This window comes from Mobula hypostoma, chromosome 3, assembly GCF_963921235.1.
Source record: "Mobula hypostoma chromosome 3, sMobHyp1.1, whole genome shotgun sequence".
NCBI classification, from domain to species: Eukaryota; Metazoa; Chordata; class Chondrichthyes; order Myliobatiformes; family Myliobatidae; genus Mobula; species Mobula hypostoma.
The window spans coordinates 15,051,555-15,074,431 of NC_086099.1; the positions used below are offsets into that span (position 1 = coordinate 15,051,555).

At 41.7% G+C, this 22,877-nt stretch overlaps 1 protein-coding gene across 4 annotated transcripts in view; it reads left to right on the forward strand.

Moving 5' to 3' along the window:
• The window catches only part of znf532 (zinc finger protein 532), a 188,464-nt gene that overhangs the window by 67,482 nt on the left and 98,105 nt on the right, over positions 1-22,877 (forward strand). The window contains exons 1-2 of one of the 4 annotated variants that reach the window (XM_063042707.1): positions 4,770-5,144; positions 6,175-6,280. The exons of 2 other annotated variants lie outside the window; for them this stretch is intronic. The gene's annotated coding sequence lies outside the window, so the exon portion shown is untranslated. Of the gene's footprint in view, positions 1-4,769; positions 5,145-6,174; positions 6,281-22,877 lie in introns of those variants that run through there. One more of the 4 variants, XM_063042710.1, reaches the window with a different exon arrangement.

Below are 22,877 nucleotides of genomic sequence, written 5' to 3' on the forward strand. Positions count from 1 at the left end.
ATATCTGCCAATACTCATTTCTTTAGTGTTGGGTTCCTCCTCCTTACCAAGAAAGAGATACTTCTAGCTAATGAACTTGTTTAAATAGAGTTTCTTTTATCTTTAATGATGCAAGTTTCAATTTAGACAAATAATTCTTAACACTTAAAACTCACAGAGGATTTCTGATTTATAAAAGATTTCTGAATTACAGATTTATAAACTACAAAGGATTTCCCACCACGGGTACAATTCTTAGAAATAAAAAAGCATAGTAATGAATTGCAGATGAACGAGTCACCTGTCAAAAAAAATGAAGGCTGAAGAATAAATACTAGTTCTTCTTTCTACCACCGTGCCTCAAGGCTGTGTGCTGAGCCCTCTTCTGTACTCCCTTTTCACCTCTGACCGTGTTCCTGTACACGGTTCTAACTCCATAATCAAGTTTGCAGACGACACCACGGTGGTTGGCCTGATCAGAGGGGACGACGAGATGGCCTACAGGGACGAGGTCCAGAAAGAGGCGGAACCAAGAGGGAGGTGATAGGCAGCAGGAGGAGGGGCAGTGTGAAACTGGGATGGGGGAAGGGAGGGGGAGGGAATTACCAGAAGTTGGAGAATTCCAATTTTCATGCCCAGGGGCTGGAGACTACCCAGATGGTATATGAGGTGTTGTATGCCTATCACCTCCCTCTTGGTTACGCCTCCTTCTACTACTCATTGTGCTTTCCCCTAGTCCTTCTTCACCTTTCCTGCCTATCCCTTCCCTGCTTCCCCTCCCCCATCCCTTGATCTTTCCCCTTACTGGTTTTTCACCTGGCACCCACCCACCTTCTCCCTCCCACCTTCTGCCCCCTCCCTGTTCAGTCCTGACAGAGGGTCACGGCCCAAAATGTTGACTGTTTGTTTCCACGGATGCTGCCTTAACCTGGCCCTGAATACCCAGAAGACCAAGGAGATCATTGTGGACTTCAAGCATGCTAGGAACCACACTCACATCCCCATCTACATCAACCGAGCTGTAGTCGAGCGTGTATCAAGCTTCAAATTCCTTGGTGACATTTCCGAGGATCTCACCTGGTCCCTGAACTCCTCCATCCTGATCAAAAATGCGCAACATACTCACCAACTGCATCTCAGTGTGGTATGGCAATTGTCCTGTATTGGACCGCAAAGCACTCCAGCGTGTGGTGAAATCTGCCCAGCGGATTATCGGCACCCAATTACCCACCATTGAGAACATCTACCATAAGCGCTGCCTGGGCAGGGTGAAAAGCATTATGAAGGATGCATCTCACCCTAACCATGGACTTTTTACTCTCCTCCCATCCTCTAGGCGCTACAGGAGCCTCTGCTCCTGCACCAGCAGGCACAGGAAGAGCTTCTTCCTTGAGGCTGTTACCCTGCTGAACCTCACATCACAGCACTAAGTAGTATTGCACCCGTATTGTACTGTCTCAGTACTTTTATATTTGTATGCTGTAGCACTTACTTTTTATTCGCAGTTATTTTGTAAATAACACTATTCTTTGCATTTCTGGTCAGATGTTAACTGCATTTCATTGGCTTTGTATCTGTACTCAGCACAATGACAATAAAGTTGAATCTAATCTAATCTAATCTAATTTTATGTATTAATTTACAGGTTGAGTCTGTGGTAAAGAAGGCAAATGCAATGTTGCCACTTATTTCAAGGGTGAATAGAATATAAAAGCAAGGAGATAATGCTGAAGCTTTATCAGACACTATTCAGGCTGAATTTGGAGCTATGTCAACAGTTTTGGGTCCCATATCTCAGAAAGGATGTGTTGTCATTGGAGAGAGTCCAGAGGAGGTTCACGAGGATAATTCTGGGATTGAAGGGGTTAACATATGAGGAGCGTTTGGCAGCTTTGGGACTGTACTCACTGGAATTTAAAAGAATGCGGGGGAATCTTGTTGAATCCTTCCGAATGCTGAAAGGACTAGATAGGGTGGATGTGGAGAGGATGTTTCCTATGGTGGGGGTATCCAGAACTAGAGAGCACAGCCTCAAAATTGAGGGGTGTCCTTTAGAAAAGAGGTAAGGAGGAATTTTTTTTTTAACCAGAGAGTAGTAAATCTGTGGAATGCTCTGCCACAAACTGCAGTGGAGGCCAAGTCCATGGGTATATTCAAGGCGGAAGTTGATCATTTCCTGATCAGTCAGGGCATCAAAAGATATGGCGAGTAGGTATGTGTTGAGTGGGGTCCGGGATCAGCCATGATGGAATGGCGGAGCAGACTCGATGGGCTGAATAGCCTAATTCTGCTCCTATGTCTTATGCTCTTATGTAACCATATACTATCTTGAGATTTATTTTCTTGCAGGCATTCACAGGAAAACAAAGAAATACAATAGAATCAATAAAAAATACAAAGACTGAAAAAGCAAACATGCAAAATAAGACAAACTATGCAAATTAAATACAATAACTAAGTAAGTAAATAAATAATACTGAGAACATGAGTTGTGAGGTCTATAGGTTGTGGGATCAGTTCAGTGTTGAGTTGAGCGAAGTTATTCATGCCCATTCAGCAGCCTGATGGTTGAAGGTGCTGGTATGGGACCTAAGGCTGTTGTACCTCCTTCTCGATGGCATGGCCTGGATGAAGGCGGGTGGGGGGGGGTGTTGTCTTTTGATGATTAGATGCTGCTCCTTGTAGATGTACTTAATAGTGGGGACACATTATGCCGTCTTGGTAAAGGAGCTGAACCTTTAGATAGGACAGGCTATCCACAGCATCGATTAAGGTTCTGTTTACCCCTTAAGTTTCCTGCTGCAGCTTGTTTAGGAAGCTACACAATATCTGGGTTGGCAGTAGTTCGACTCCAATGCTGCAACCAGCTGTTTCAAGATAAACAAGTAGTTTATAGATTTCTGAGTGCTGTTGACTGCCTATTGGAGGACGGAAGTAAACTTTAGATGCGCAAGCTTTATTGAAGATTCAAATACTTTGGCTCTCTTAATAAATCAGCCATGATCGAATGACAGAGCAGACTTGATAAGCATCCTAACTGGTTGCAAAACGGTCTGGTATGGTCAATGCATGGGACAGGGAAAAGCTGCAGAGGGTTGTAAATCTCAGCCAGGTCCATCGTGAGGAGCCTCCCCAGCATCGAGGACATCTTCAAAAGGCTATGCCTCAAAAAGGTGGTATCCATCATCCCCCACCACCCAGGACATGCCCTCTTCTTGTTACTACCATCAGGGAGAAGGCACAGGGGTCTGAAGACAGACACTTAATGTCTTCCTCTCTGCAATCAGATTTCAGAACGGACAATGAACCCAGCCATGAACACTACCTCACTATTTTTGCTCTCTTTTTGCACTTTTATGTAAATTTCTTACTGTAATTTTATATTTTTTAAATGTATTGCACTGTACTGCTGCCACAAAACAGCAAACTTCACAACATACGTCAGTGATATTAAACCTGATTCTGTTTCATTTTGTATGTGTTGCTCAAGATTCCCAGCACCTGCAGAATCTGTTGTGTTTAAGATAGTTTGCGTTGATGTGATTATCGATGAAATGTTGTCAAATACTTTAAAAAAACTATGATTTTGCTTAAATTTAACAGGAACTGGTGTATTTCTTTGTGTACAGAAGGATACTCAGCTGGTTTTCCTGTTAGCTTCAGGCAAAACTCTGCACTCTTGCATAACCAGACCGCATTCCCAAATTTTTTAAATGAAATCCTCCATTTGTCAGCTATTTTGGTGTTGATTTGTGCAGCTGGAAGAATTACTGAATGCTGGGTTTAAGAAAGCATTCCCTATTCTCAGCTGACAGGAAATAGGTTTATGTGAATGCCATTTAGTTCACTAGGCTGGCAAAGTGCCTTAAATCTTGTGCAAGCAAGACATGTAGCTGTTTTTTAACTTTTGATGGACTGGATGGGAGAAAGTCTAATGTTCTGGCCTGTCACCTTTGCAAGAAGGAACAATATATGGATGCAAGCTGATCTTCAAATGCTGTCTATTTAAGCGACTGGACATGAAACGGTTAATATGTCGTGGCCCAAACTGTGAAGCTGTCCGTATTGATAATACCCCTCCCCCTTTCCACTTTTTCTTGTGTTTTTAATCGAGCTGGTAGTGAAACTTTTTAAAATATATATATGTATCCCCGTGAGGCTTTTTTAGGCTTCCAATGTCTGAGAGGAAAACTTTGTGTAAAATATCATTTCTTTGCACTGGGAGTCTGCTGGTTTCTTTTTTTGTCATAAGTGGATTCGCAATAGCTTTCTTCAACAAGGAGGATAACTGGGAATTTTCTATTAAAGGAAAGAATGATCCCAAGGTTGCTGACAACTGGGAGTCTGAGGTGCTAAAATGAAAGACAGGGCCCTGCTGGGTAAAAAAAGATTTAACAATTGGCAGAATGTACAGTTGCTTCTAAAATGGCTGCTTGCTTCAGGGTGTGGTTAAAAACAGCAAAACGGCTGGTGTTTTGTGATCTGCATTCCCTTTGCTGTAGCATGTCAGATCCCATAAATCCCAATAAAATCACGGTGACTCTTCCTGGCTAAAAGTGGTGAAGGCATTTGATTTACTGATTTAACAGCAAACGTTTGCTTCCACAGCTTTTAGGGAAAAATAAACAACTTTGTGTCACCTCTTTCATTTTTTTAAAATTTGGTATAATCTAGACTACACTCTCAGTGAATATTCCATAATACGACCGGAAAGCATTAAGTTTATCGGTTGCCTCTGTGATTTTTTTTATTTCTGTGAGGGCACTGTGCAGCCATTTCAGACTGCAATGTCACAAATCTTTATTGCAATGGGCTTTTCCAGAGATCGCAGCAGCATGCAAGAGGGGTAAAAATAGGAGCCTGGCTTTATTCAGTAGGTGCAGCCTTTTTTTTTGAAAAGAAGAATTTAAAGTGCAAAGATTTTGGGTGTAAAAACCTTGCAGTAATGTGGCATAAGCAGAGGCAAAGACTATGTGCTGCAGTACAGGTTTCCATAGCTGTACGTGGGGTGGCTGGAACCGGCTGGAACTGGTTTGAAGCAGATCAGCTCATGAACAATGCAGTCACTGAGTTACATTGCTTCCTCCTTCATGGCAGTCTTACAAGAAGCTTACAGAAAGGTACCATCCAAAACAGCATGATTGCACCCTAGACACACTATTCTGGTATGTGGATAGTATGCTAAATACTTTATAAATGGGCATGTTTGTTAATATCTTTATCAAAATAATTGTTTCACTGTCTTGAGGCAAGGGATTCAAGTCTGAAGGAAGGTCTGTGTGTTCCCTTTACAAAAAAGATGGTGGATTCATTGGGGGTAATCTGTTACTTTCTGTGAGCTACAGTGTGTATGGATCAGGGACATATATTTAAATCTGGAACCATCTTTTTTATTTCTATGCTAATTAGAGTTCTGCAAAGTGGGGTTTTAGTGCATAGCATGGGGCAGAAAAGACACGCTTTGCTGGGTTGCTAGCAGAGAAGATGGAGGTGTATTTTGGTGTTGTATTTTAATTTAAAGAGCATGAACTTTCTAAAATAAAAAGTGGTTAGCAATATCTTTATATCTGGGTCATAAAACCCCACAGTTTTGTACTATAACACAGGAGACTACAAGAACGGCATCCTACATTATGCAAGTCACCATGCCAGGAGAATTATGGTCATAAATTTTAACTAGTTGAATTTGACAATATATTGCATAAAATAATATATGTAAAACAAAACTAGGATTGTTTTTAAATAAATTGTCACCTACATTTAATTAAAAAAGGAAAGTTATAGAAGTGTATCTGTTTCTGTAACTTAAATATTAGCACAAAGCCTTCTGGGGCCTCTGATTGACACCTCCCTTTTAAAAGCCTTCCTGACGCTGGTTTCTCTGAAGCCTTAGGAGGGAGGAAATGTTCTTTGTTTTCTCACAATTCTCCAGAGGGATTTTTCGATCATGGCCACCAGCTTTCTCAAAACGACACTCTGAGGTGGAAATAATGTCTAGAATGCACCAAAATATTGTTGGAAGTAGTTAAATTTGAGCATTTTATGCCAACAAACCTGAAAGAGGCTCAGGCCTCCTACCCAGGTTGTACATTTTTATTCTTTTCTGGGTTACTGTATTAAGTTGTTCTTTTGCTGCCAATAATTTCGGGCACAAAAAAACTTTTTGGTATTCTCTTTAAAATCGGAAAATTACAGCCGCCAGGATTTTGGATGGATTTTTCATCTTTTTATGAACACTAAGGCGCAGAAAATGACGACGGTTCTTGGTTGCTTCTCAGTGGCAGCAGAGGCCTAATTCAGGGTGAGTAACTGATGGTTTAAACAATTTATTTTATTTCCCTGCACATTCTCTCTGTGTCACAGTCTCTCCCTGCATTTTCTTTTGCTTTATTGGCTTAGAAGCAGGTCAGATTGCAGGATCTTTGGCCTACTGGTGTCAACGCGCAACAAAATCCATTGGGCAAGGTCCAGGGGCCCACTTCTCACTGCTGATGTTTTGATCATAGTGAAATTTATTTGTTTAGTATTCAGGTAGAAGCTTTTACATTAGAAAAAGGTTCACCATATGTTAGTAGTGCATAATTCCTGACAGAATAGACTCTAGTTTCTGCATGCCTCACAGACAAAGGAAGTACTGTCATTCATACCAACTCTTGGGCCTTCTCTTGGATTACAGCATGACATTGATGAGGACTTGATGCTACCCGACTCAGTTTCCAAAAAGAAACTACGGTTACTATATGGTCTTGTGGAATTAAGATTTTAAAAAAGTTTTTCCAAGTCATTCAGTCTCAGTTGGTTGCTGTTTGGAGTGATGATACTGACTTGGCTAGGGAACAATTGGTCAGCAGAACTATTGTTTTCTCTCACTCGACTAGTCAAATGCTTTCTGGGCTGGCTTCCAATCCTTCATAAACCAACTCGTCCAAAGTTCAAAGTAAATTTATTAACCAAATACAAATATGTCACCATTACGACCCTGAGATTCATTATCTTAGAGGCATATGCTGTAAGTTCAATAACCATAATAAAATCAATGAAAGACCGCATCAACAAGATGGACAACCAGTGTGCAAAGACAACAAACTGTGCAAATACAAAAAGAGAGAAAAAAAACTATAATAGCAAATAAGCAATAAATATCGAAAACATGAGATGAACAGTCCTGGAAAGTGAGTCAATAGGTTCTGGGAACAGTTCACTGATGGGGCAAGTGAAGTTGAGTGAAGGTATCTTTCTTTGGTTCAAGAGCCTGATGGCTGAAGGGTAATAACTGTTCTTGAACCTGGTGTTTTGAGTCATGAAGCTCCTGATGACTTCTGCCTGATGACAGCAGCGAGAAGAGAGCATGACCTGGATGGTGGGGACCCTTGATGGTGGATACTGTTTCCTTGTGACAGTGTTTCATGTAGATTTGCTCAGTAGTGGGGAGGACATTACTCGTGATGGACTGGACTGTATCCATTACTTTTTGAAGGATTTTCTTTTCAACGGCATTTGTATTTCCATAACAGGCTGTGATGCAGCCTGTCAATATACTCTCCACCACACACCTATAGAAGTTTGATGAAATTTTAGATGCCATGCTGAATCTTTGCAAAGTCCTAAGGAAGTGGGGGCACTGCTGTGCTTTCTTTGCAATTGAACTTATATACTGGGCCCAGAAAAGGTTCTCTGAAATGATAACACCGAGGAATTTAAAGTTGCTGGCCCTCTCCACCTCTGATTCCCCCACTGAGTATTGGCTCTAGTTTCCTCCTTCTGAAGCCAATAATGAGCTCCTTGGTCTTGCTGACATTGAGAAGAGCCATCTTTCAGCCAGATTTTCAATCTCCCTCCTATATTCTAATTTGTCACCACCTTTGATTCAGCCTACGATAATGATGTTGTCAGTGAACTTAAATATGGTATTAGACCTGTGCTTAGACTGTAAAGCGAATAGAGCAGGTGCTAAGCACACAGCCTTGTGGTGCACTTGTGCTGATGGAGATCATGGAGATGTTCCGGAACCTTCCTGCCTATTTATCAGCCTACCCAGTATTACATTCATGATATTTTCATTGTTTGCAATCGTACTGGCTTCCTAACCCCAACTACTATGGTTTTATTTAACTTTCATCTTCACATTTAGATCCCTCCATGGATTTTCCTCCAGCACTCCTCCCCCCACCTCCCCCACACCTCTTCTTCTCCCCCTCTCTCCCACCACTCCTCCTTGAACCCCAGAACAAAAAGAATAACCAAGGTGGAGTTAATAGATTATAGGAGAGAGTGAATACACTTTTTAGAGAAATTAATGAGAGGTGGATTGGAGCTGGGAGCTGGCATGGATTGGATGCTTTAAAAGGCAGATTTTGAAAATTACCAGCCAATGTCCATCTCTGGTAAGAGAAGATCTCAATGCATAGTCTTGATCTGAAACGGTGACCATTCTTTTGCCTCCACAGCTGATGCTTGACCTACATGACTTCCTCCAGCAGTTTGTCTTTGGCAAGAGTAAGTGTCATGACCTAGCTTTGAGAAAACTTAAGAAGTTCTGACTAGGCTTGGCTTGGACATCTAGAATTGAGAGCACGGTTACAGGTTACAGGGCAGAGCATGTAGGACTGAAATGAGTTAATTTATTTTTTACTTGGATGTGGTGAACCTGTGGAATTATCTACTATAGAGGGCTGTAAAGGCAGGTTATAACATTTAGCCATCAGGCTCCTGAACCAGTGTGGATAACTTTACTCACCTCAACACTGAACTGATTCCATAACCTATGGATGCACTTTGAAGGACTCTATAACTCTTGTTCTCAATATTATTTATTTATTTGTTTGTTTGTTTTGCATCTGCAAATTGGTTCTTTGTCTGTCTTTGTGTGTAGTTTTTCATTGGTTTCATTCTATTTCTTTGTATCTATTGTGAATGCCTCCAAGAAAATAAATCTGAAGGTTTTATATGGCGGCATAAATGTACTTGGACAAGATACTATATGGTGACATAGATATACTTTGATAATAAATTTATTTTGAACTCTGGAGCTGCTGAATATATTTAAGAAATATACATTTCTAGGTGTATAAAGGCATCATGGCGTATGGGGAAAGAGCAGGAATATGCTACTTGAGATAGACAGAACAGGTGTGATGGCCCGAATGACATACTCCTGCTTCTATTTTCTGTGATTTCAAAGTAATCTGCATTTCTCTCTATTCCACCATTATGAACTGCACCTTTAGCTTCTCATATTCTACAATTTGAACTTACCACAATTCCTGTTTCTCCACTCTTTTCCCTTTTTGAAACATCCTCAAAACCTATTACTTTGGCCAAATCCTAATAAGACTATAAGACATAGGAGCAGAATTAAGCTATCTGGCCCATCAAGTCTGCTCCACCTTTCCATCATGGCTGATTTATTATCCTTCTCAACTCCATTCTCTGGCCTTCTTCCTGTAACATTTGATGCCCTGACTAATTGAGAACCTATCAACGTCCGCTTTAAATATACTCAATGACTTGGCCTCCACAGCCATCTGTGGCAATGAATTCAACATATTCACCACCCTCTGACTAAATTCCTTCTCATCTCTACTGTAAAAGGATGGCCCTCTCTTCTGAGGCTGTGCCCTCTGGTCCTGGACTCCTCCAATATAGAAACCACCCTCTCCATGTCCGCTCTTTCTAGGCCTGTCAACATTTAATAGCTTTGTGACTTGTTGCCACCTTATTCATATCTATGCATTAGTAAAGTACTTCAGGACTTTTTATTAAATGCTGCCTTTCTTAAGGGCTTCAGTGTGAACCACTGTGGAATTTTACTGTGTGACCTATAAGAGCTGTTCAGAACTCTATTGCTGTGGGTCTAGGGTTGCACTGAGGCCTATCAAGTTGAGGACAATAAGTTTCCTAAACCAGGTGAGGTTTTAGTTAGACTCTGCTAAATTTCATTTTCACTGCTACTGAGACACACTGACATCCATTCCACGGCCTCCTCTACTGCCACGATGAGGACAGATGCAGGATGGAGGAGTAACATCTCATATTCTTCGTCATTGATTTCTTTAGCTTCTGGTAACCACTCCCCTCTGCTCCCCACCTTCCCCTGCTCATCTTTGTTTTTCCCTCATTCTTGTGTTCCCCTTCACCCCTTCTCTTCCCGTCCCATGTCATCGCTTCCTCTTCTTGGAGTTTGGTGTTCTCCCCGTGACCATATGGGGTTGCTCTCGTTTCCTGCCACATTCTAAGATGAACAGGCTTAGGGTTACAGTCTGGAAACAATGCACTTGAATGGAAAATGGATACAGCTCAGTCTATCATGGGTAACTCCCTCTGCACTGTTGAGCACATCTACATGAAGCTTTGTCGCAGGAAAGCAGCATCCATTGTCAAGGACCTCCACCACCCAGGTCATGCTCTCTTCTCGCTGCTGCCATCAGGAAGAAGGTACAGGAGCCTCTGGACTCACACCACCAGGTTCAGAAATGGTTATCACCCTTCAACTATCAGGTCCTTGAACCAGAGGTGATAACTTCACTTAGTTTCAATTGCCCCAGCACTGAACTCTTCCCACAACCTATTGACCCACTTTCAAGAACTTGTCATCTCATTGATATTTATTTCTTATTTCTTCTTCTTCTTGTTATTATTATTTTCTCTTTTTTTTGTTTTTGCACAATCTGTTGTCTTTTGCACACTGGTTGTCCACCCTGTTGGCGCGGTCTTTCATTGATTCTTGGTTATTGGCTTTATTGTATATGCCCGCAAGAAAATGAATCTCAGTGTTGTATATGGTGACAAATTCGTACTTTGATAATACATTTACTTTGAACTTTGAAGTATGTTGTGGGCATACTTTGGTGCCAGAAGTATGGCGACACTTGTGAGCTGCCTCCAGCACAACCTGATGCAAGAGACGTATGTTTCAGTGTACATGTGGCAAATAAAAGTTAATCTTTAGCTCGATCTCTTATCTGTTAATTGGAAATGGAACTGGATTACTATTGTCACATGTACTGAGTACAGGGAAAAGTTTGTTGTTCATACACATCAATTCATAAACAATGCATTGAGCTAGAACAAGGTAAAACAGTAACAATACAGTATAAACGGTAATGGCTACAGAGAAAGTGCACTGCAGGTAGACACTAGGTGTAATCAGATTCCCTCCTCTCCCCTCTACCTCCTCCAACTATCCACCTCCCAGCTTCTCACATCATTCTCTTTCATCTCTCCTCTCCCACCCACCAAACATCCCCCTTGGCAACGCGCAGAAAATGCTGAAGAAACTCAGCAGGCCATAAATGGATAAACAGTTGACGTTTGTGCCAAGACCTTTCTTTAGGACTCCCTCTCCCCTGGACTCACCTACTTCTTGCCAGCTTGTTCTCTCCCCTCCCCCTACCTCTTTGTTCTGGCTTCTGCTTTCTTCCTTTCCAGTCCTGCTGAAGGGTCTTAGCCTGAAATGCCAACTGTTCATTTCATGCCATAGATACTGCCTGACTTGCTGAGTTCCTCCAGCATTTTGTGTGTGTTGTTCAAGATATCCTGCATCTGCAGAATCGCAGAGCAGCACACCCAACATGCTGGTGGAACTCAGCACCTTGGGGAACGTCTATGCAAATGAATTAACATTTTGCGTTTTGGGCCAGACCATTCCTCGGGATTGGAAAGGATAGGAGAAGGTCCCATAATAAGAAGGTTGGTGGGGGTGGAGGGGAAAGGAAGATAGCTAGAAGGTGATGGATGATGCTAGGTTGATGATGAAATAAGAAGCTGGGAAGAAGAAGGTGAGAAAGGTAAAGGGCTGGGGAAGAAATCTGATAGGAGAGGAGAGTGGACCATAGGACGAATGGATGGGGGGGCATCAGAGGGAGGTGATAGGCAGGTGAGGCAAAGAGGTGAGGGGGCAGAGTGGGGAAAGGGAAAAGAGGGAAGGGGGAGGGAGAAAGAATTACTGTAAATTTGAGAAATTGATGTTCATGCCATCAGGTTGGAGGCTACTTAGATGGAATATGAGGTGTTGCTCCTCCAACCTGAGAGTGGCCTCATCATGCCAGAAAAGGAGACCATGGACCGATATGTCGGAACAGGAAAGGGGATAGGAATTAAAATGGTTGGCCACCAGGGGTATTCCATATTTTGCGGATGGAGCAGAGGTGCTCGACAAAGTGGTCCCCCAATCTACATTGGGTCTCACTAATGTAGAGGAGGTCACCGTAGATGACCCCAGCAGGTTTGCAAGTGAAGTGTTGCCTCACGTGGAAGGACTGTTTAGGGCTCTGACTGGAGGTGAACAGGCAAGTGTAGCACTTCTGCTTGTAGGGATAAGTACTAAGAGGGAGGTTAATGGGGAGCGACAAATGAACAAGGGAATCACAGATGGAGTGATCCCATTTGAAAGCGGAAAGAAGGGGTGAGGTAAAGATGTGTTCGATGGGATGCTACATATTGAGTGGGCTGAGATATATGGCCAGCTCAGAAATTATACAAAGAAAGCTTGAGGTCAGCCACTAATTGGTTGTGAGAGCTTGCACATCCAGTTGTGAATTTTTATACAGCAAGGTCAACATAGGTAATTGCTTTGAATTTTTGCACATGTCCTTCTCTAGTGATCCTGAACAGTGTTCTCTGTTTTCCCTTTTGAGTTTCTATTTTTAATTTTTATTTTTATTTAGAGATACAGCCTGGTAACAAGTCTTTCTGGCCCAATGAGTGTGGACGCATGTAACCAATTAACCTGTATTTTTTTTTTCCTTGTTTTGATTCTCTAGTTTAGGTCATTGAGTACTATATGTTATTGTACAACAACAAAGGTTGTAAAAATGAGAGCCTATGGAAGCTGATTTTTAAAATAGTGTGATTAAAAGATAAAATAGATTAGCTTTATTTGTCTCATGCATCAAAGCATATAGACTAAGTTTATCATATCTTCAAAGATGACAATAATTTTCGTGTCGTTTCACGTCAGTTCATAGCCTCCAGTTGTGCTAAGATGAGGCGACCCTGTCTGGGTAGTCTCCAACTTGATGGCATGAATATTGATTTCTCCTTATGGTAATTTTTTCCCTCCCCTTCCTCTCCTCTTCTGTTCCCCACTCTGAGCTCTTGCCTCTTGTCACCTGCCTACCACCTCTCCCTGGGTCTGCTCCTCCTTCCCTTTCTCCCATGGTCCACTCTTCCTTCCTATCAGATTCCTTCTTCTCCAATGCTTTTCTTTCCAACCCACCTGGCTTCACCTACCAACTTCAAGCTATCCACCTTCCCCTTATCCCACCATTTTATTCTGGCACCCAGTCCTGAAGAAGGACAGTGGTCTGAAACGTAGACTGTTTGTTCCCTTCCATAAATGCTGCCTAACCTGCTGAGTGAGTTCCTCCAGCATTTTGTGTGCGTTGCTTTCGATTTCCAGTATCTGCAGAATTTCTCATGTTTTTGAGTTCATTTTCTCTGTCTATGCCCCTCATGATTTTATTTGCTCAAAGACATCATTGTTTAAGCAGAGAGCATTGAGCTAAAGAAGGCAGCTGAATGTTTAGCTAAAAAGATGGAACTTTTGGAGTTTGTTGGAGGAGGAGGTGATAGGCTGAGGAGTAAGGATAGAGTTCCACAACTGAGGATCTTGTCTGCTGGAAACACAGTTACTGACAGTGGGGGAAGACTGGGTCTAATCCAGCCATTTTACACAGAGTAATTTGCACACAAAATGCAGGAGGAACTATGGAGAGGAATAAACCGTCGACGATACGGGTGAAGACCCTTCATCAGGACCTTAGGATGAGTCTTGGCCTGAAGTGTCATCTGTTTATAGATGCTTCCTGACTTGCTGAGATCCTCCAGCATTTTGTGTGTGGTGCACTAAATTTCCAGCATCTGCAGTCTAGTGTTTCAGGATAGCAAGGTGTGGTTTTGGGAAGGAACGTTGCAAGAGTGGAGACATGTAGCAGTAGACACCCCAGTAGCAGAATCAACAAACTCATTCGTAAGGCCAGTGATGTTGTGGGGATGGAACTAGACTCTCTGACAGTGGCGTCTGAAAAAAAGATGCTGTCCAAGTTGCATGCCATGTTGGACAATGTCTCCCATCCACTACATAATGTACTGGTTGGGCACAGGAGTACATTCAGCCAGAGACTCATTCCACTGAAATGCAACACAGAGCGTCATAGGAAGTCATTCCTGCCTGTGGCCATCAAACTTTACAACTCCTTCCTCGGAGGGTCAGACACCCTGAGCCAATAGGCTGGTCCTGGTCTTATTTCCTGGCATAATTTACATATTACTATTTAATTATTTATGGTTTTATTACTATTTAATTATGGTGCAACTGTAACGAAAACCAATTTCCCCCGGGATCAATAAAGTATGACTATGACTAAGACTGCAAAGGTGGAGTGTACAGCACAGAAACAGGCCCTTTGGTCAACCCATGACCGTGCTAACCTTTCGTTCATCTACACTTGTCTGCATTAGGTCCATATCCTTTACAATACATATTTAACTGCCTCTCTAAATGTCTCTTGGACAAAAGAGGATGAAGCCGAACTTTTGTGGAGTGGGTTGTTGATTGTAGCTTTGAAAAGGGGGACTCTCTGTAACTGAGCAGAAGGAAATGCTCACTGTGGCCAGGAATGGGGAAAATTGATTGTTTCAGGTTACCTTTGGAGCAGGGGTTCTCAAGGTTTTTTTTGCCATGTACCAATACTATTAAGCAAGGGGTCTGTGGACCCCAGATTGGGAACCCCTGCTTCAGATGCAGCTAACAATGGGAAGTGGTTCGTGGAGAAAGAGCAGCCAAGATGAGGAGATGGCATGAGAAGCTGAGCTATGGATTTAGCCCCAGAGAAGGGAGGGGGAAATCTCGCAGAAAACCTGTCTGGCTGTGTTGTGGACAAACAGCTGACAGCTGAACAATTGTAGTAATTTTCATGCAGTCCTTGCATTTGGCTGGAGGGTGACAGAAGAACTCAGTTTAAGGAGATGGTAATGGAGAGAAGAAGCTGAGAATGATCAGAATCAGGCTTAATATCACTGGCATATGTTGTGAAAGATGTTGTTTTCCAGCAGCATTACATTGCAAGACAAAATTAAAAACTCTAAATTACAATAAGTACAGTATAATTGAGGTAATGTATTTGGGTTCATTGTCCATTCAGAAATCTGATGGTGAAGGGGACGAAGCTGTTCCTAAAATATTGAGTGTGTCTTTAGACTCCTGTACCACCTCCGTGAATGTAGCATTGAGAAGAGGGCACCTCGTGAGTGATGGAGATCCTTAATGATGGATGCCACCTTTTGGGGCATTGTTTTTTGAAGATGTCCTCAATATTGGGGAGGCTGGTGCTGGCTGTTCACAACTTTCTGCAACTATTTCCAATGCTGTACGGTCGCCCTTCCAAACCAAACGGTGATAGAACCAGTTTGAATGCTCTCCATGGTGCATCTGTAGAAATCTGCTGGAATCTTCGGTGTCATACCAAGTCTCTTCAAACTCCTGATGAAAAATAGCTTCTGTCATGGCTTCTTTGTAATTGTATCAACATGTTGGGCCCAGAATAGATCTTCAGAGTTGATGACACACACACAGGAAATTGAAACTACTCACCCTTTCCAGTGCTAATCCCTTGATGAGGACTGGTGTGTGTTCCTTCGACTTTCCCTTCCTGAGGTCCACAGTCAGTTCCTTGGCCTTGCTGACGTTGAGTGCAAAGCTGTTATTATGACACCACTCAACCAGCTGATCTATCTCACTCCTGTATGACTCATCACCATCTGAAATTCTGCCAACAATGGTATCATCTGCAAATTTATAGAAGGCATTTAAGCTGTACCTAGTCACATAGTCATTGGAGTAGAGGGATTTGAGCAGTGGGCAAAGCATGCATTCTTGAGGTCAGCAAGTAGGAGATGTTATGTGTGACCTGCACTGACTGTGGTTTGCTGATGTGGATGTCAAGGATACAGTTGCAGATGGAGGTACAGAGGCCCAGCTTTTGGAGCTTGTTGATTAGTACCAAGGATTTGATGGTGTTGTACACTTCGCTGTAATCTACAAACACGTAGGTATTGCTATTATCTAGGTAGTCCAAGGCTGAGTGAGGCTCAGTGAGGTTGCATCCACTGTAGACCCATTGTGCTGATAGGCAGATTGTAACGGGTCCAGGTCCTTGATTAGACATTTGATTGTAGACATGACCAGCTTCTCAAAGCACTTCATCACTGTAGACGTGAGTACAACTGGGTGATAGTCATTGAGGCATCTCACCCTACTCTCCTTGGGCACGGGTATGATTGTTGCCCTTTTGAAGCAAGTGAGATTCTTGACTGCATCAGTGAGAGATTGAACATGTCCTTGAACACTCCTGCCAGTTGGTTGGCATAGGTTTTCAGTGCCCTACCAGGTACACCTTCAGGGCCTGACACCTTGTGATGAGTAGTCATAGTAGTCATAGTCATACTTTATTGATCCCGAGGGAAATTAGGTTTCGTGATTATACATTTGGTTCCCAAAAAAAAATTGAAGTATGGTAAAACCAGGTCCTCATGGTACTTGCGTTGTTGGTAATTACTATAATTAGACTTCAGGGAGTAAAAATGAGGTTATTGGCAGTGCAGAGACCAAACTGGGAGAGTAGAAGTCAGTGCTGGATCTCAGAAAGATTTAGATAATTGAATAACTGTTTCAAAGTGTTCGCAAAATTGTTTCAAATAGAATGGTGCATTACAGAGGAAGCTATGATAAGATGCATTACAAAAATATATATCAGAAGAAAAAAATAATTGTGGGCCAGGAACCAGAAAAGCTTTTGAACAGCGTACAGTTTTTCGAAAATGTCAAATGTTCACTGCAATTGCCTAGTTAGCATGTGGTTCCATATCTCACAGAAGTCCAGATTGAGAGAATTTGCACTAGTTTTGACACCTCTATAATGTCCCATGTGCTTTGTTCGTTGGCATAAACTTCACTTTTGTGAAATTGGCTGCGAATTGATGAGGTGTTGATTATATGTTTTCTAGATAATTACATTCTGGGAATCACAACAGGGATTGAAGTATTCTGTCATTTATTCCTGGAAGGTAGCATTTATTGCTCTTTCCCATCTGTCTTCTGGGGTTAAAAACTAGCCAACCTTTTTTCATATGACTGAAGTTGTATGTAGTCCAGACCAATTAAGGGATAACAAACTCCCTTTAGGAAATTAATAGGTCAGGATTTTAATGAGTATTTGACGATTTAATGGCAATTGTATCTGGATCAAGTTCAATGTTTCTGGGGTGGTATTTGAACCTGAACTGGGGTTCTTTTCCTTGTATCAAAACAACTTCTTTTGCCTTGTTTACATTCCATTGAAACATCTATAATAGCTCCCCTCTGTGATGTATTATTCTGTTTGGAGCAATTTTCTTAACACACTTTCTCTGTTACCATTTCAATTATATATCCAATTCCTTATTAAGAGGGACTATTAGTTTTGTTTCCTTTGCTCTTTCAGGAAGTGTATTTCAAAGTGTGACAACTTATCAACTCTCCTACCATTGAAAACTCTACTGTACCATTTACTCTGTCTAAAATCCTTTGGAATCTTGAATACTTCTATTAGAATTGTCCCTTGTCCATCTCGGTATGTAGAATTACAGTTCTAGTTTCTCAACATAATTACTGTATTGTTGTTGTTCCTTTTCACGCCTTGTGGTGCATCGGGCAGCATTTTTTCCCCATTTTCTTAGCATTTGTCTGTTTTTTACGAGATTGTGTTGCTAGTTCGGCACTCAGTTCAGCATGGATGGAAAGTGTGCAAGGGGCTGGATGGATTCGAACCTGGGACCATTCATTTCAAAGTCCGGTGCTGATGCCACTATACTACCGGCTGGCATAACTACTGTATGGGGTCCATTTAGTTAACAATTTAAGTTCCCAGTGCACAATGTTTCCTCTCAACCATCACTACTAAAATTGGGACTACCTCATCGAGTACCTTTGCTTCGTCCAGCACAAAAGTCAAAAGTTCCTGGTTGCGGCATTTTCGATTCTACTTCCCATTCGCATATTGTGTGAGGCCCATGAGACCCATGGCCTCCTCTACCATTGTGATGAGTCTGTTTTACAATCCTCTGTAGTTTCCTCTGATCCTGTGCATTGGTTCCTCCATATCAGACGGTGATGCAACAGTAGAACAGGCCACTTCTAATACAGAGAAGATTGGTTATCTGAAATGTTTTGAGATCAGTGTTGAGTCCTGGGGCTGTATCATCTACCCAATAGATGAGGTACTACCCTAAAAATGACCATTTTCTAACTTTACCCAGTTCTAATGAAGGATCAATTATCTAATGTATTAAGTGCTTTTCTCTCCATGTAAGATGCCTGACCTGCTGATTATCTCCAGCAATTTTGTTTTTTAATTTGTGAAATTGTTATGGATAAGAAAGGTTTGGAGCAGGGGCTCCCAACCTGGGGTCCATGAGCCCCTCGGTTAATGGTAGTGGTCCATGGCATGGAAAAGGTTGAGAACCTCTAATTTAGAGGGATATTGGTCAAACATAGGGAAGAGGGTCTAGCTTTGATTGACATCTTGATTACCTTTGACGAATTTGGCCAGAGGACCTGTTTCTGTCCTCCTTTACTCCGTGACTACTGTTGGCATTCTTGAGGAATTATCTGTCTTAGTTGTCAACAGATTTTAATCAGTGCTCTACAGTGCAAGTAAGTGTTCATAGTGGATGGGAACAATTATAGAGAAAGTCATCAAAAGTCACAGAGTCATAGAGTACTACACGCAGTAACCTAAGCCATGCCAGCCTGGTCTTCTGCCTAGTCTTATCTACCTGCACCTTGATCTTAAACCCTCCAATCAGAACCATTTTCGTAAGTGCAAGGAATGACGATGTTGGATCCAGAGATAATATTGCCCAGAGGACTCTTCGAAAGTTAAGTCTGAGGATGTGTAAATCTTGTGGCTTTTAGATTTCTTTGTTATAACAAAGAAACTACAGGAAAACACAGCAGCAAGTAACTAGCTCTAACTAACAAACTCACTCTACTTTAAGTAGGGAGGAAACTGAGAACAAAGAACCTTGCATTGTGGTTGTTCATTATACTGAAACTAGCTCAGAGTAGACAGATAAGGAAATTATTTCGCAAAATACATAAAATTCTCGAGGAACTGGATTGAATTGTGTGTTGCTCAGGATTTCCAGCATCTGCAGAATCCCTTGTGTTAAGGAAATTCTTTTGATTAAAATGGCCTATGACATAACAAGGACAGTCTGTGATTTACTTAGGCCTTATGATCTCTTAGGATTACAAAGAAACTAAAATAATACAGAATTACTGAAATACAGCTATACTGAAAATGACTGAATAGCAGCTGAACACTCATGGATAAACAAGTGATTATGCAAGTATATAAGCAAGCATAAAGAAAGTTATGTTTAAAAAATGAAAATTAGATGCCAATACAACAACTACACATTGAAATGTTTTACTGTAAGATATAGGAGCAGAATTAGGCCATTTGGCCCACTTTCTTCTTTACTCCCATTGACGTCACTTTCACCAAAGCTCTCTGTCAAGGTTCAAAGTAAATTTTATTATCAAAGTACATACATACAGTGCTTATAGAAAGTATTCACCCCCCCCCCCCCGGAAGTTTTAATGTTTTATTGTTTTACAAACGTTTGTACAACATGAAGCACAGTGAATTTTAATTTGGCTTTTTTGATATTGATCAACAAAAATAACTCTTTCATGTCAAAGTGAAAACAGCTTTCTACAAATTGGTCTAAATGTATTACAATTATTAAGCACAAAATAATTGATTGCATAATTAATACCAAGCCAGTATTTAGTAGATGCACCTTTGGCAGCAATTACAGCCTTGAGTCTGTGTGGATAGGTCTCTATCAGCTTTGGACATCATCACATTCCAATTTTTCCCCATTCTTTACAAAACTGCTTAAGCTCTGTCAGATTGCATGGGGATTGTGAATGAACAGCTCTTTTCAAGTCTGACTTGGCCACTCCTGGACAGTAACTTTGTAGTTTTTAAGCTATTCTTGTATAACTTTGGCTTTATGCTTGGGATCATGGTCTTGCTGGAAAACAACTCTCCCAAGTCACAGTTCTCTAGCAGACTGCATCAGGTTTTCCTCCAGGATTTCCCTACATTTTGCTGCATACATTTTACCCTGTACCTTTGTAAGCCTTCCAGAGCCTGCAGCAGTGAAGTATACCCACAGCATGATGCATCCACCATGAAACGTCGACTGTACTTTTTTCCATGAATGCTGTCTGGCCTGCTGAGTTCCTCCAACATTTTGTGTGTATTGCTTTGATTTCCAGCATCTGCAGATTTTTGCTTGTTCATGGTAGGATGGTGTGTTTTTGATGATGTGTGGTGTTTGGCTTATGCCAAACATAGCCTTTATTCTGATGGCCAAAAACCTCAATTTTGACTTTAATCAGACTATGGAACCTTCTTCCAGCTTACTTCTGAGTCTCCCACATGCCATCTGGCGAACATTTCAACAGTGGCTTTCTCTTTGCCCCTCTCCCAGAAGTCTGCGATTGGTGAAGCACCGGGGCAACTGTTGTTGTATATGCAGTTCCTCCCTTCTCAGCCACTGAAGCTTGTAACTCCTCCAGAGTTGTCATAGGTCTCTTGGTAGCCTCCCTCACTAGTCTGCTTCTTGCATGGTCACTCAGTTTTTTGAGGACAGCCTGCTCTAGGCAGATTTATAGCTGTGCCATTTTCTTTCCTTTTCTTGATGATTGACTTAACTGTACTCCAAGGGATATTCAGTGACTTGGAAATTTTTTTTTTATCCATTTCCTGACTTGTGCTTTTTAATAACCATTTTGTGAAGTTGCTTGGAGTGTTCTTTTATCTTCATGGTGCAGTTTTTGCTAGGATCCCAACTATCCTGCAAGTTAGACCTCCCAGATACAGGTATATTTTTACTACATTGATTGCACACAGGTTTAGAAAAACTGACCTCCATTTAACTAATCATGGAACTTCTAAAACCAATTGGCTGTACCAGTGATGATGTGGTGTGTCATATTAAAAGGGGGGGGTGAATACTTATGCAGTCAATTATTTTGTGTTTTATATTTGTAATTAATTTAGATCACTTTGTCGAGATCTGTTTTCACTTTGACATGAAAGACTTTTTCTACTGATCAATGTTTAAAAAAAAAGCCAAATTAAATCCACTGTGATTCGATGTTGTGAAACAATAAAACATGAAAACTTCCAAGAGAGGGTGGTGAATACTTTTTATAGACACTGTATACAAAATCTTGCTATTTGTTTTCTTGTGACTGTACTCAACAAGCCTATAGAATAATAACTATAATAGAATCAGTGAAAGGCCTCCCAACTAAGGCATTCAACCAGTGTACAGAAAACAATTCATGGTTTGGCTAGCGCCTTAATCTAGGGGATGAAACTCCCCTCTTACCCCCCCCCCCCACCCCCGGCTTGGCCAAACTTAAGAAATCTCGTTCGGGTGGATGCTGCGCTATGTGTCTCCGTTACAAGTCAGTACCACGAAATAACAAACAGTACACAAAATGTGATTAAACGATTGAGTTTTATAATTCTCAGTTTGACTATGTGGTTAGTAAAGAAAACAAAGAAAGGAAAAGGGCCCATTCTCATGAAACCGTCTAATGCACAAACATTGGAGCTCGCTGATAAGGCAGTTTGTCCACCGTCGACCTCCTTTGCTCGTTGCTGACCTTTGGACCCTCGCTTCAAGTCCACTCCGTCTGTCGATCTACCAACACTCTCCATTCGCGTCTTCTCTCCTCATCTCCCCCCGGCAAAAAGACTGCGAAATTACTGCTCCCAGACCCACAAGAAAGAACAACATCCCGCTCATTGGCTGACATGCCCCATTATCTCTAGTCATAAGCCAAACATTGTTGCTACAGAGAAACCATTACCTTAGCAGTGGAACATTACAGAGAAACCATTACATTACCAGTAGCAGTGAAACATTACAGAGAAACCATTACATTACCAGTAGCAGTGAAACATTACAGAGAGGCCATTACAATAGTAGTGAAACCTTATAGTGTGTTACACTCCCCCCCCACCAAATTTAGTCATGTCCTTATGACGTTGAGATAATTCGCCAGCCCTTCCAACAAAACACAAAGTCCAATCCAGGTGTACAAGGTAGTGACATAGCTGCCTAAAATGGAAGGGGTCACACTCTGTTCCCTTGGTGCTACGTAGGCCAGCCTATCTGGTCGTCTCCTAATTCTCTGAGACCTCCTCACCCCTTAGCAGTGAAACATTACAGAGAGGCCATTACATTAGCGATGAAACCTTATAGTGTGTTACACAACAAACTATGGAAATACAAAAAGAAAGATATAATAATAATGAATAAATAAGCAATACATATCAAGCACATGAGATGAAGAGTCCTTGAAAGTGAGTTCATTGGTTGTGGGAACATTTCAATGATGGGGCAAGTGAAGTTCTCCCCTTTGGTTCAAGAGCCTGGTGGTCAAAGAGTAGTCACGAGGCTCTTGACCCTTCTTCCTGATGACAGCAACAAGAAGAGAGCATGTCCTGGGTGGTGGAGATTCCTGATGGTGGATGTTGCTGTCCTGGGACAGTCTTTCATGTAGAAGTGTTCAATGGCTGGGATGGCTTTACCCATTTCAAATGCTGCGTTGATAGCAAGACAGTCACCTTGCCTCTTTTATATTAAGGCTATGATGTAGTCTAGCGAGTAGTCCTGTTGAAACCCAAACAAGATGTTGGCGGGGAAGTGAACCAAGTGTTGCTTGAAAGCAGCAGTCTCTGCTACTTTCTGTCATTCTCTTGATGTAGAGTCATAAAACACTACACCACAGAAACAGGCCCTTCGGTCCATCTAGTATGTGGTGAACT